The sequence below is a fragment of the Phyllobates terribilis genome, unplaced genomic scaffold (assembly GCF_046119375.1).
Source record: "Phyllobates terribilis strain yellow unplaced genomic scaffold, ASM4611937v1 Scaffold_4__5_contigs__length_816908805, whole genome shotgun sequence".
In the NCBI taxonomy this organism is placed as follows: Eukaryota; Metazoa; Chordata; class Amphibia; order Anura; family Dendrobatidae; genus Phyllobates; species Phyllobates terribilis.
The window spans coordinates 412,976,612-412,991,579 of NW_027362764.1; positions in this window are offsets into that span (position 1 = coordinate 412,976,612).

Here is a 14,968-nt window from a genome sequence, read left to right on the forward strand (position 1 = left end):
GGAAGCACATGACAGGATGGGGGCAGCACATACCAGGATGGTGGCAGCACATACCAGGATGGGGGCGCAGGATGGGGGCAACACATAACAGGATAGGGGCAGTGCATGACAGGATGAAGGCAGCACATACCAGGATGGGGGTGCAGGATGGGGGCAGCACATGACAGGATGGGTGTGCAGGATGGGGGCAGCACATAACAGGATGGGGGCACAGGATGGGATCAGCACTTGACAGGATGGGGGCACAGGATGGGGGCAGCACATGACAGAATGGGGGCGCAGGATGGAGGCAGCACATGACAGGATGGGGGTGCAGGATGGCAGCAGCACATGACAGGATGGGGGAAGCACATGACAGGATGAGGGCGCAGGATGGGGGCAGCACATGACAGGATGGGGGCAGCACATGCCAGTATGGGGGTGCAGGATGAGGGCAGCATATGACAGGATGGGGGAAGCACATGACAGGATGGGGCAGCACATAAGATGTGGGAGCAGGATGGGGGTGCACATAACAAGATGGGGGAGCAGGATGGGGGCGCACATAACAGGATGGGGGTGCGCATAACAGGGTGGGGAAGCATATAACAGCTTGGGGGACCAGGATGGCGGAGCATGGATCAGGATGGAGACCATATACCAATAAAAATGCTCTCCACCCGGGCATAGAATGGGTTCAATAGCTAGTAGATTATAATGGGTACGTGTTGTATCCATGAAAGGAGTGGATACAATGTGTACACGCAACATGGACATTTGAATGAGGTCTAAGTGTAAGTGCACTTTCCCAAAACCACTGACATTTCATAGAGACACATCAAAAGTTTTGATTGGTGGAGTCAGGATGCTTTGATGCCACTGATAACTGAAATTAAGGGACAGAAACCCTCAGCCTCTCTTCATTAGCTGAAGACTCTTCATAGTTCTATATGCAAATTGCCTCTTCAGAGAAAAAGAGGACTTGTACTCTATAGCACCACCTATTGGAAGTGGCAATCCTACAAGTAACAATCAACCCTTTAAAAAGTCGGGCAATATGACTTAGGATAAAAGCCAAATCAGAATCTCAATTTGCAGACACGGTGTTTCGGGTTGTTGGCCCTCGTCAGTGCAAAGCATGAGATCTGATTTGGCTAGATGAGAGGCTCTGGACTAGGTCTAAGGGGTAGCTGCAAATTGCCTCTTCAGAGAAAAAGAGGACTTGTACTCTGTAGCGCCACCTATTGGAAGTAGCAATCCTACAATTCACAATTGTGACTAGTTCATAGTTCTAGTGAGTTACTCTCCTGTCTCGGTCTCTTAGTAGAGCAGTGCTCACTGTAGCACCAGGTTGGGTGGCTTCTACATGAAAAATATATAGTCACTTTTCAGTCCTACTGTGGAGGGACGCTTTCTGTTTTTTCCTGAAAAGGTTAGCTGAAACCTTGAATCAGTGTTGTAAGTGGGGAACAGTGCAATCAGTTCAATGAAGATTGATCTCAGTTTTTGAGTTTTTGTTTTGATTTATTTTTACATTGACTGAAAATGTTTTGCTTCATTTATTCTATTGCTCTCATCTATTTCACACTTAAAGTAAATTAGCACATTCCACTTCAGAATCAAACTACTTCTCATAAAGCTGCAATTCAACAAAATATCATTTACAATCAAATATTATGGCTAGATCCAAAAATGCTTTTCAGTATGACACCTGAAATTGGTATTAAGCTCACTTACTTGTCATATTTTTGTAAATGAAAACATAATTTTAAAAAATTTGCTGGCAGGTTTCAGTCCCCTAAAGTCATGAGTGCAGCCACAAAATAAAAAAATAACAGTAAAAGACTATATTTGTGCATGGAAATTAATAGCATTAGTTAAAAACAAGTGCTAGCCAAAGCAAGCAGGGTAAATACTTGTTTGACATCCATGGACTGTATCCCTAGCTCTCAACCGTTCCGGATTCAGTGGGACTGTCCTGCTTTGAAGGCTCAGTCCCGCTATCCCGGCATGTCAGAGCTTTGTCCCGGCTTCTAAATACTCAGCTCTTTCCGATGTCTTCATCCTCGGGGGGCTTCTCCTCGGGGGATTTGGGGCCGCCTCTCTCTGCATAAATTAAATTATAACATTCCGTGCTTCTTCTCCTGGGATCAGGACTCCCCAAGACTCAAACTCACACCTCAATGTTAGTACACAGCAGCTTTATCTATGAGCCATAGCTCATAATGATAAACATTAGAGAATTTGGTAATCTTGACCTGTATTACAGGCAGTGAACTCAGAAGCAGATTATGTATGTACATAGAGATACATGGTATATTTCAATGTACAGTATTTTATGTTCCCTGTATACTGAGGTGAGGAAAAAGTCCGATTGTTGTAGAAAAAGTCAGTTTTGTGAAAATGCCAAAAGTTGCAATTTTCGTGTAGAATTTCTCATTGTGCAAAAATGTTATGATTTTTTTTAAGCTTTTTACACCAGAAATGTGGCATAAACACTTTGAAGAATAAGGGCTTTATGATAATATTTAAATATGGTGCCTTTCCCACTATTTAGCTGCTGGTTATAGCCTGCTATTTGTCTGCTGACCAGCCTAGCCACTGACAAGTAATCAAGACCTCACATAAATAAATGATCAGTAACAGCAGGAAAGCAATGATGATGACTAGTGTTTCCTTTTGAGGTAGAGCAGCAGCACCTGACAATGGAGGCAGAAGTGCAGACCGGTAAGTATGCAACACGCTGTTTTTCTTACCTCATACAAGCACTTTACATAGTAAATTGGATCATAGTCTTACTGAAATTACCGTAATGATCTCCCATACAGTGTGTATTTGCTGGGCATCTATAAATCAAATAACTGATGGTGCAACATTTAGAAAGAAAAATCTACTGCATAAACTGTGCTGTCTGTTTTGTTAACATAATATCATATCTATATATTAAAGTATGGCCTAAATTTCAGATTAATCTGTATTATTAATACCATATTTGTGTGGAAAATATTCTTGTTTATATTTGTCTTATTTCTTGATCCTTCATTCATCGAGGAAGAAAGGAAAAAAAAGGAGTCTGGGGTGGAAGCTGTTGATAAAGGTCCACATGACAAGATTTATAGGACAGCAGAAAGAAGAAAAGAAGGCTTAAAAGCAAGGAAGGGTCATATAAAAAAGGGGGAAGCAGGAAAACAGGCATATCAATGCAAGAACAAGCAGTGAAAGGTCAAGCCCATGCTCCCTTAGAAGGTTATTCTGGATTTTAGACTATTCTGGTGTCATTTGGCATCAATTTGCCTTACTTTGAAGGTGGTGAGAAGCCTAAAAGATTAGTCAAGGTGAGATTTATCATGGTTGTGACCCACTCAATTTATGAAAATAAATTGGTTCGTCTTACAACTTATGAAGCTGTTTTATAGTGAGGTCCCTGGATGTTCCCGAACTAGTAACAGCTGGAGGAAATAGTGTAACAAGTTGGTCAATATTTGAACATGAGATCTTTGAAGCTATTAGAAGTTCTTATATATCCAACAATAGTAATTCAATAGGCATAGATTGTATAAAAAATGTATCCCCTTCCCGATATACAGTACAGACCAAAAGTTTGGACACACCATCTCATTTAAAGATTTTTCTGTATTTTCTTGACTATGGAAATTGTACATTCACACTGAAGGCATCAAAACTATGAATTAACACATGTGGAATTATATACTTAACAAAAAAGTGTGAAACAACTGAAAATATGTCTTATATTCTAGGTTCTTCAAAGTAGCCACCTTTTGCTTTGATGACTGCTTTGCACACTCTTGGCATTCTCTTGATGAGCTTCAAGAGGTAGTCACCGGAAATGGTTTTCACTTCACAGGTGTGCCCTGTCAGGTTTAATAAGTGGGATTTCTTGCCTTACAAATGGGGTTGGGACCATCTGTTGTGTTATGCAGAAGTCTGGTGGATTCACAGCTGATAGTCCTACTGAATAGACTGTTAGAATTTGTATTATGGCAAGAAAAAAGCAGCTAAGTAAAGAAAAACGAGTGGCCATCATTACTTTAAGAAATGTCAGTCAGTCCGAAAAATTGGGAAAACTTTGAAAGTGTCCCCAAGTGCAGTTGCAAAAACCATCAAGCGCTACAAAGAAACTGGCTCACATGAGGACCGCCCCAGGAAAGCAAGACCAAGAGTCACCTCTGCTTCTGAGGATAAGTTTATCCGAGTCACCAGCCTCAGAAATCGCAGGTTAACAGCAGCTCAGATTAGAGACCAGGTCAATGCCACACAGAGTTCTAGCAGCAGACACATCTCTTCAACAACTGATAAGAGGAGACTTTGTGCAGCAGGCCATCATGGTAAAATAGCTGCTAGGAAACCACTGCTAAGGACAGGCAACAAGCAGAAGAGACAAGTTTTGGCTAAAGAACACAAGGAATGGACATTAGACTAGTGGAAATCTGTGCTTTGGTCTGATGAGTCCAAATTTGAGATCTTTGGTTCCAACCACCGTGTCTTTGTGCGACGCAGAAAAGGTGAACGGATGGACTCTACATGCCTGGTTCCCACCGTGAAGCATGGAGGAGGTGTGATGGTGTTGGGGTGCTTTGCTGGTGACACTGTTGGGGATTTATTCAAACTTGAAGGCATACTGAAACAGCATGGCTACCACAGCATCTTGCAGCGGCATGCTATTCCATCCGGTTTGCGTTTAGTTGGACCATAATTTATTTTTCAACAGGACAATGACCCCAAACACACCTCCAGGCTGTGTAAGGGCTATTTGACCAAGAAGGAGAGTGATGGGGTTCTACGCCAGATGACCTGGCCTCCACTGTCACCAGACCTCAACCCAATCGAGATGGTTTGGGGTGAGCTGGGCCGCAGAGAGAAGGCAAAAGGGCCAACAAGTGCTAAGCATCTCTGGGAACTCCTTCAAGATTGTTGGAAGACCATTTCCGGTGACTACCTCTTGAAGCTCATCAAGAGAATGCCAAGAGTGTGCAAAGCAGTCACCAAAGCAAAGGTGGCTACTTTGAAGAACCTAGAATATAAGACCTATTTTCAGTTGTTTCACACTTTTTTGTTAAGTATATAATTCCACATGTGTTAATTCATAGTTTTGATGCCTTCAGTGTGAATGTACCATTTCCATAGTCAAGAAAATACAGAAAAATCTTTAAGTGAAAAGGTGTGGCCAAACTTTTGGTCTGTACTGTAAGTATATCCTATAGATTACTGATGAACAACTTGACACTACAATAAGTGGAATAGATGCAAATTTTTATTTTGCAATCCAAAATGACATAGATTTGTGACATTTCGTTCCACAATCCTGGACCATCATCTGAAAAATTGGGGGAAAAGCAAAAATAGAAGATATGGAAGATGCAATAAAAAATAATGAGCAATAAATCCTATATGCCATATGTACAGAAAAATAATAAATAAATACTATGCATGTTGGAGCTCGTAGCATAATAAAAATAGAGAAACACCCTATTAATTAAGGTAACACTAGCTATTCAGGTGTCTGCATAATGCCCAAGAGTTGGGGCCGCTCACAAAATCTACAGGGCCCCCTAACAGCTCAGCAAAATCCAGCACTAGAGTAAAAACAGTCATCAAAGTGGTTAATGCGGAATCAAAGAAAGGGGAAAAACCTAGAAAAATTTGTAAATGGATATACACACTAAATAAAGGAATCTCAAGTATTTAATTGTTTACTGTCAATCAGAATCACATATATATGGACAATAGAGATATTAAAAAAAATTGCAGAGAATCTAAACAACCAAACATATTGATAAAAAGCTTAAACTTTTTATGCGTACCGGATTGTGTATAGAGAATGAGAGGAAGATAGGTAGCATGTAGTAAAAGGTGCCACGGAATCAGCAACCTTGTTGCATCTTTTCTGTCCATATGGTGTCAATAAAATATATATTTTTGTAAAGTATGAGGTCACATGATGCATTTCTGGTCATGAAGTGGAACTCGTAAACCAGGACTGCAATATATCTATCAACTAGGTACATGTTGGGATCAGGAGTATGGAACTAGCCACAATCCCTGCTGTTAAAATGATTCATTTTTGGGAACAGATATTTGCTTTGCTGGTGTTTATATACTGTGCAAATGGAAGAAACTGTGGATTTTTCACATGGGAGTGGAATAAAATGATCCCTGTTTGGGGAGTATTAAGTGCTTTCTTTTTGCTAAATGAAGAAGTGACAGTTTCTTCACAAGTCGTCCAAAAATTATCCCATTTAATTATGGCACAGGAATAGGTTAACTGTTTTGAAAGTGTAGAAGAAATGGCTTCGCACCTAAGAATAAAAAAATCCCTTTTTTAGATCTGCAAAAAGTTTGCTATTCTCAGAATAATTAAATGATTACAAAGGTTTTTCACTAGTCATCGAAAAATTATACCTTTTTAAGGAAGCAGGAACAGTATATTGTTTTCAAAGTGAAGAATTAATGGCTTGTCAACAAGTCATGCAAGGGAGCTGTTTCATATTTGTGTACCTTTAAGAGATAAGACCTCCCAGCAGCATTAAAGTGAGGCTATACAACACTTTGTTCAAGCACAAGTGTGTGTGGTCCTCTAACATTTGCAGAAGCTGCTCAGTCTAAAAATATGATGGGTAAGACAAAAAGATTTCTGGCAATATAGGGCCAGCAATCTGAGCCCCAGCAGCAGCAGTAGTATAGTACAGCACTTGAAAACACAGTGGGCAGCCAGTAGATGTATGATTGGCATGGATATGTAGGGACATTAGCAGCAACAGAAACTGCACAGTAGAAAAATATGAATTAGTAGACAAGTAGATGTCATGCAGTGAATGGCCAGTGAGGGCAGCATTAAAGTAAAGCAATATAAAACACAGTGGGAAACCAGGATATGTGTCGCTTGCATGGCTGCCCAGTGGCAGTAACACAAGCTCCATAGTATAAAAATATGATGGGGCAGGCAATGAGATACAGTATCTGACAGTGCAGAGCCAGCAACAACAGCCAGGGCACCATCAGAACTACAGTATAAATGCCATGATGGACAGGGAGTAAATGCCCAGCTGAGTGTAAACCATCTGCACTAACAGCAGCAGATTTGACAGACAATGGATAGCCAGGCAAATGGGGTATGGTCAAGTATCTAGTTATTGGGATCAGCACTGATGAAACTCAGCACTGATTCATGTCTGATTAATTTTTACAAATGTTAGTGTTTTCACATTTGCAGCAAATAATCTGGTCTACTTGGGTGTGACAATCAATGCAACTGGCCATGCTGGATATCCTCTCTAACAATATACCTATAGCAAACTGGGCCAGTTCTTGCCACTGTTCCAATCTGCTGACCCAGAAGTCCATGAGATCAAGTCTTAGAATAATAGCCTGAAAATGGGCGCAACCTATGTATGACTGAACCAGGCTGTTCAACCGGAATGTCTGTTTGCTGAAGTGCACCAGTTTGTCACAATTGCAAATAAAACATCTGGCCCATCATCTAAAATATTCTAAAGCTATTGCTGCTGCCTCAACTTATTGTTGAAGCCCCAACGCTGCTACAGGCGGGAAAGGGTGGGTCTGCAGGGAGCAATGAAGGGTCTCTTGGACAGTAATGTTTTCAAGAGGCATCTACTCAGCAAAAGCTTTGCACAGCAGGTAAAACTGATTATCCTGGTAATAATACAGTCTAAACTTCCTTTCCTAAGCCAAAGACAATTCCCAATAGTTGGCTTTTGTAGTGAAACTATATGGTCTAAAAACATAGCTATCAATTAGTGATCAGTCCTCTTGATGCTAACAATGTGCCTGTCATGCCACAAGCATACCTGCATATAGCTAGAAATGCTTGTCTGTACAACCAAGGCCCTGTTGGTTCACTTTCATCACCCTTCAGCAACTGTTGGTTGTCATTGCCAGGGTTGTCATCATTTTCACTCTACAAGCCTCATAACCTAACTGTGCCAGCTCAAAGTCTCCTTCCATATACAACTTCTATTGCTCCTCATTCACCCTCCCCTGTTCTTTCTCCATCCCATCTTGCGTGATTGTTTTTGCAAGATAAATATGAGGGGAATTACCGTATTTTGCTGATTAGAAGATGCATCGGTTTATAAGACACCCCCAAATTTTGGGGCGGAAAATAGGAAAAAATGTTTTTTAATAAACCAGTGTGTATTTTAACAAGCTTACCTGGGGGGCGGCGTTGGTAGAGCTTTGTCCCAGGGTTGCCGCTGGCTGAGGCTGGAGATGCTACGAGGTGCCTGAGATGTTGCGTGGTCCCCGAGATGCTGGGGGGTCCCGGAGATGCTGCGGGGTACCGGACATGTGGACGGGGTGCCGGACATGCAGACAGGGTCTCTCATCTCCTGAGATCTCGGTGCCGAGATCTCAATCTTAGCATGCGCCACCTCCGGCGGCCATTTTCCCGGAGTCCATCGGATAGGACAGTATGGAAGGTGCGGGGCTCCGGCTGCCACAAGATGCCAGTAGAGCCCCCGCACCACCGGATGCCTCCAGCGCAGAACTTGTGAGACAGAATGGGGCCCGCAGCTTCCTCCGAACACTCCGTACTGACCCCGCAGCATCTCCGGCACCCTGTCCGCATCTCCGGGACCCGCTCCACTGCAGCCGATAAGGTGATTTCATTTTCTAAGACGCACCCCTAGTTTTCCCTCCAAATCTGGGGGAAAAAAGTGCATCTTATAAAATGAAAAATAAGGTATATACCGTAGTAGATTCCATAGTTGTACCTATTGAAAATTTTGAAGCCTTTTCAAAGGGCTCTACTAGGTGACACACATCCCTTGTTAGCTGCCAATGGCAGATCTCAAAGTAAGCTTTGCTCTAGTTTGACTGCTGCATGATATATTCTATTATGGTTTTATGCAGCTCAATACTCTTATGCATTGCTCAGTCTTTTATCGTGGTTGTTTTATATAGTAAAACTGATTTTAAACAAAATTCAGCCAACATGTGTTATGGTAACTGGATTTCATTTACTGGAAGATTCCAAAAGTACATTTAGTCAACTGTGATTTAATAGATTAACATTGTTCACTCTAGTGAAAGCTTTTAGATTAAGCACACATCTTGAAAAGCTTATAATACAAACATACAATGTGCGCACATGCATTTACAGATAACGCAGCATTCTCTACTCAGTGAAAATTTAGCCTCCCCTAAAATTGCATTTCTAAGAATTAAAGCTACTGTCATCACAGTCACTGTAAAAACATTTTTTTTATTTCATGATGAAGCATTTGGCACTTCTGATGAAGTTGGTTTAACATAATTTGATACAGTGTGTTCTACAAGGTAGAGTAATTGTCCAAAATCCATCTCCTACCCTCGCTGTGAAAAGAGCATACAACATATAAACAGATGACAACATGTCCAACGCTGTGAAAACAGAGGATTATGGTTTATAAAAAGATGAATTGTCACGATGAGATTATACATATGAGGGTACTTTATTTAATCAGGCTACGTCCACTGCGGACTGCGCTCTGTGCTGGAATATAAACACAGATTTCTCACGGTAGAAAGAAGCAGACATTGCTTCTTTATATAGACTTTCATTTACATAACCCATATATTTTCTACTACCTAAAGGATTGGAAATATTTTTTAGGGTATGTTCACATGGGGTGAAACTGCTGTGAGCAATTTCGCTAGCAATCTCTCCAGGAATCACAGCGATATACACCATTACAAATCCTCACCATTAAATGCACATTTTTCATTAAGATCTATTTATGGACTTGCTGCTGTGAATGGGGTAAACAAAAATACTATATTAATCTTCCCTGATGATTCAGTCTTCTTACCTTGTCCTCTGCCAGTTTTTGTAAATCCCGGCCTCTCTCAATAATGTCTTGCCCCAGCCTGTGATTGGGAAGGTGAGTATGGTATTTTATTTTTATTTTAAACTTTTCAAAAAGTGTTTTCCATGGATATTCTACAGAAAAATTTGGCAAAAACAGGCGTTAATATGGATTTTGACTTCCCCCATTGAAATGAATAGAGAAAAAATCTGTAACAAATCTGCAACTGATTTTTAATTTAACATGTTGAGGATTTAATCCCTTTACCCCCCAGGGTGGTTTGCACGTTAATGACCAGGCCAATTTTTACAATTCTGACCTCTGTCACTTTATGAGGTAATAACTCTGAAACGCTTCAACGAATCCCGCTGATTCTGAGAATGTTTTTTCATGACATATTGTACTTCATGATAGTGGTAAAATTTATTCGAGATCACTTGCGTTTATTTGTGAAAAAATTGGAAAATTTGTGAAAATTTTGAAAATTTCACAATTTTCAAAATTTTAATTTTTATTCCGTTAAATCAGAGAGATATGTTACACAAAATAGTTAATAAATAACATTTACCACATGTCTACTTTTCATCAGCACAATTTTGGAACCCCAAATTTATTTTATTAGTGCGCTATAAGGGTTAAAAGTTGATCAGCAATTTCTCATTTTCCAACAAAATTTACAAAACCATTTTTTTAGGGACCACATCACATTTGAAGTGACTTTGAGGGGCCTTTATGACAGAAAATACCCAAAAATGACACCATTATAAAAACTGCACCTCTCAAGGTGCTCAAAACCACATTCAAGAAGTTTATTAACCCTTCACGTGCTTCACAGGAATTTTTTGGAATGGGGAAGAAAAAAAATGAACATTTAACTTTTTTCACAAAAATGTTACTTTAGACCCCAAATTTTTATTTTTGCAGGGGTAACAGGAAAAAGTGGACCCCAAAATTTGTTGTGCAATTTCTCCTGAGTACGCAGATACCCATACATTGGGAAAAAAAATACTGTTTGGGCGCACTGCAGGGCTCAGAAGGGAAGGAACGCCATTTGACTTTTTGAATGTAAAATTTGCTTGAATAATTAGCGGACGCCATGTTGCGTTTGGAGAGCCCCTGATGTGCCTAAACAGTGGAAACCCCCCACAAAAGACACCATTTTGGAAACTAGACCCCTCAGGGAACTTATCTAGATGTGTGGTGAGCATCTTGAACCCCGAGGTGCTTCACAGAAGTTTATAACATGGAGCCGTGAAAATAAAATTTTCACATTTTTCCCACAAAAATGTTTTTCAGCCCCGAGTTTTGCATTTTCATAAGGGTAACAGGAGAAATTGCACCATGTAACTTGTTGTGCAATCTCTCCTGAGTAAGCCGATACCCCATATATGGGTGAAAACCACTGTTTGGGCGCACAGCAGGGTTCGGAAGGGAAGGAGTGCCATTTGACTTTTTGAATGTAAAATTTGCTTGAATAATTAGCGGATGTGCCCATGATGTGCCTAAACAGTGGAAAACCCCCACAAGTGACACCATTTTGGAAATTAGATCCCTGAGGGAACTTATCTAGATGTGTGGTGAGCACCTTTAACCCCCAGGTGCTTCACAGAAGTTTAGAACATGGAGCCGTGAAAATAAAAAAATCTAACTTTTTCCACAAAAATTATCTTTTTGCCCCAATTTTTTTAGTTTCACAAGGGTAAGAGGAGAAAGTGGAATCTAAAAACTGTTCTGCAATTTCTCCTGAGTATGCCAATACCCTATATGTGGGGAAAATACACTGTTTGGGTGCACGTCAGGGTTCAGAAGAGAAGGAGCACTGTGTGACTTTTTGAACGCAAAATTGCCTGGAATCAAGAGCGGACGCCATGTCGCATTTCGGGAGCCCCTGATGTGCCGAAATAGTGGAAACCACCCACAAGTGACCCCATTTTGAAAACTAGACCCCTCAAGAATTTTATCAAGGGGTATAGTGTACATTTTGAACCCAAAGGTACGACAGAATTTGATAACATTAGGTCCACATATTGAATAAGTTGTCATTAGTCTTAGGCGCAAGTGCTCGCTACTTGAGTTTGCATCGGGTACTCGGGTATGCACCAAGTATCGCGGGTGCTGGAATGACATGCTCGAGTCCCAGCCCCGCATGTTTCACGGTTGTTAGACACCCAAAAAAAAACATGCGGGGATCGCTCGTGCATGGCAGGCGATCCCAGCAATGCTTTTTTTGTCCGCGAAGCATATGGGGCGGAGACTCGAGCATGTCAGTCGAGCACCCACGATACTCAGTGCATACCCGAGTACCTGATGCAAACTCAAGTAGCGAGCACTTGCGCTCAACACTGGTCGCCATATTGTCATCATTTTTTTTTCTTTACTTTTGAAAAAAACCCAACCCTAGCCCCAACCCTAATACAACCCCAACCCTAACCCTAGCCCAACCCTAACCCTAGCACAACCGTAACCCTAGAGTTTATTTTTTTACACCATTCCTCGCGTGGTATAAGTGATTAGATTACTTTATTCTTCGGGTCGGTGTGATTACAGCAATACCAGATTCATATCGGGTTTTTATGACTGACAGCTGTCACACACTAAAAGACGCTTTTTTTGCAAAGACTAGTGTTTGCATCACCATATTTTGAGAGCTATAATTTTTCCATATTTTGGCCGACAGAGTCATGTGATGGCTTGCTTTTTGCGGGACAAGTTGACGTTTTTATTGGTACCATTTTCGGGCACGTGACATTTTTTGATCGCTTTCTATTCTGATTTTTGGGAGGCAGAATAAACAAAAACCAACAATTCAGGAATTGTTTCTTTGCGTTTTATTTTATGCCGCTCCCCGTGTGGTAAAATTGATAATGCGGCGTTATTCTTCGGGTCAGTGCATTTACAGTGGTACTGCATTTATATAGTTTTTCTTATGTTTTGACACTTTTACACAATAAAAACTATTTTCTAGAAAAAATATTTTTTTTGTATCGCTTTATTCTGAGAGCTATAACTTTTTTTTTTTCGGACAATGGAGCTGTGTGGTGGCTTGTTTTTTGCAGGACAAGATGACATTTTTAGCGGTACCATTTTTATTTACATTCGTCTTTTTGATCGCGTGTTATTCCATTTTTTGTTTGGCGGTATGATGATAAAGCATTGTTTTTTGCTTCGTTTTTTATTTATTTTTTTACCGTGTTCACTAAAGGGGTTAACTAGTGGGACAGTTTTATAGGTCAGGTCGTTCCGGACGCGGCGATACCAAATATGTGTACTTTTATTGGTTTATTTTTTTTTTCATAATAAATAAATATTATGGGTTCAATATATTTTTATTTTTTGGGGATTATTTTTTTCTTTTTTTTTCTTTATATTTTTACAATTTTTTTTTATTTTATTTTTTCACTTTTCTACTTTTTTTTTATTACTTTTACACATTGTCCCACTATGGGACTTTCACTTTTTGCAGCCTAATCGGCTGCATGGCATAGAGAGCAGCAGCTCTCTTTGTCATGCAGCCTGTCAGCGCTGCACACAGGGGAGACATCACTTTGGTCGCGCACTGCGCATGACCAAAGGAACGTCCTGCCTCCTGGTGACCCGGATGTTGTCATGACATCCGGAAGCCGCCGCAGACATCGCTGGATGCCGGCAGGAGAGGTGAGTATGCTGACCACCTCCCCCCTTGCCACCGCAATGCTGCAATCGACTTAGATTGCAGCATTGTGGGGGTTTATGTGCCAGGAGCTCCCAGCACATAGCACCGGGTGTCAGCTGACACCCGGCGGCGATCGCCCCGCACCGCTTGTGTGCGGGCGCGATGGCAGCACGCGCAATAATACGTAGCTGGCCCTATAGACCCAGGGCGCAGCTACGTACTATTACTGACAAGGGTGGGGTTTAAAACAGTTGGTATTGCTCGACTCACTGCTCGATGGAGGGAAGATCTCTACATTTGGATTTGGGCTAACTTCAGTTGGTACTGATGCTTGGCTTGGGCCTGTCGTTCGGCTCTCTTAGCCTGGGCCTGTCGCTCTTGCTGAATCAGTTCAGATGTCCTTCACGATCGTCTGTGTCAAGTTGCTCCAAGGCCATCTGCACTATCCTGGTTGCCGGTATGGCTGGGATTCACAGGTGGTACCTCTGCAGAAGCATCACCTGCACCACCAGGAATGATTGCTCAAACTAGATCACTGAAGATCTGTAATATCCCACCGCTGCCACCAAGATATTGCAGCCAGGGTGGTAATAACGAAACCCACCACACTGTTATCTTTGGAGCGAACAGCTCTCTGCTGCCCCTATCATCTGGACAATTACAAGATTGGCCAACGATTAACGGAGGAGGCCGCAGACTGTTTGCACTAATAGGCCGGTTATCGGAAAACTAACAGTGAGCGTACGGTATATATGCCTCCCATTCTAGCGACTGGAATATATCTATATACCTCCGATATGGTCACTGTGAATTCCTCAATAACCCAAGAAAGATTATTAGTTGACACCAAAAGCCGTTTTTTACATGCTGACTGGAGGCTTGATAGGGTAACATATGGCTTTGAGGTGCGGTTTACAGAACAAAAATAAACAGAACTATAACATTTTGTATTTAATTTAAAATGAGGCAGTGTTTATGAAAAATATACAAAAGATTTTACAAAGGGGACCAAACAATGCAGCATTTACAGTTACAGAAAATAAAAGGGATTAACAAAAGAACTTACTACGCTGCTCACAGAGATGAGTCATCTTAGTGGATGGAAGAAATCCAATGAAAACTTCTGGTTAATGGGATCAAACCTACACTGACATGTATCTTCCTATGCGTTGAACACAGATCATAATTTGCCTTGATCTTTCATGAGCACCTGAGTTACACCCACACACCCCTCCATGAGGACCTCACGTGAGCCGGGATATTCAATATTTTCTTTCGGAAACATCGAGTCTAGTATGGCTATTGTAACATTTCCCCTGCCGTAAACCACAGTGTTACTTGAATTCAAAATGCATTTCCTGGGGACAAAGACCCTTCCACCTTGCTATTTAGGTGTAAACATAAGTACCCTATTTTATTTGAAAAGACTTTTTGTCGACTTACCTGTCAATTCTAAATCTCAGTCTTTCTCACAAAAGATATCTTCTTTCAGTCACCTTTATGCATTTTAATT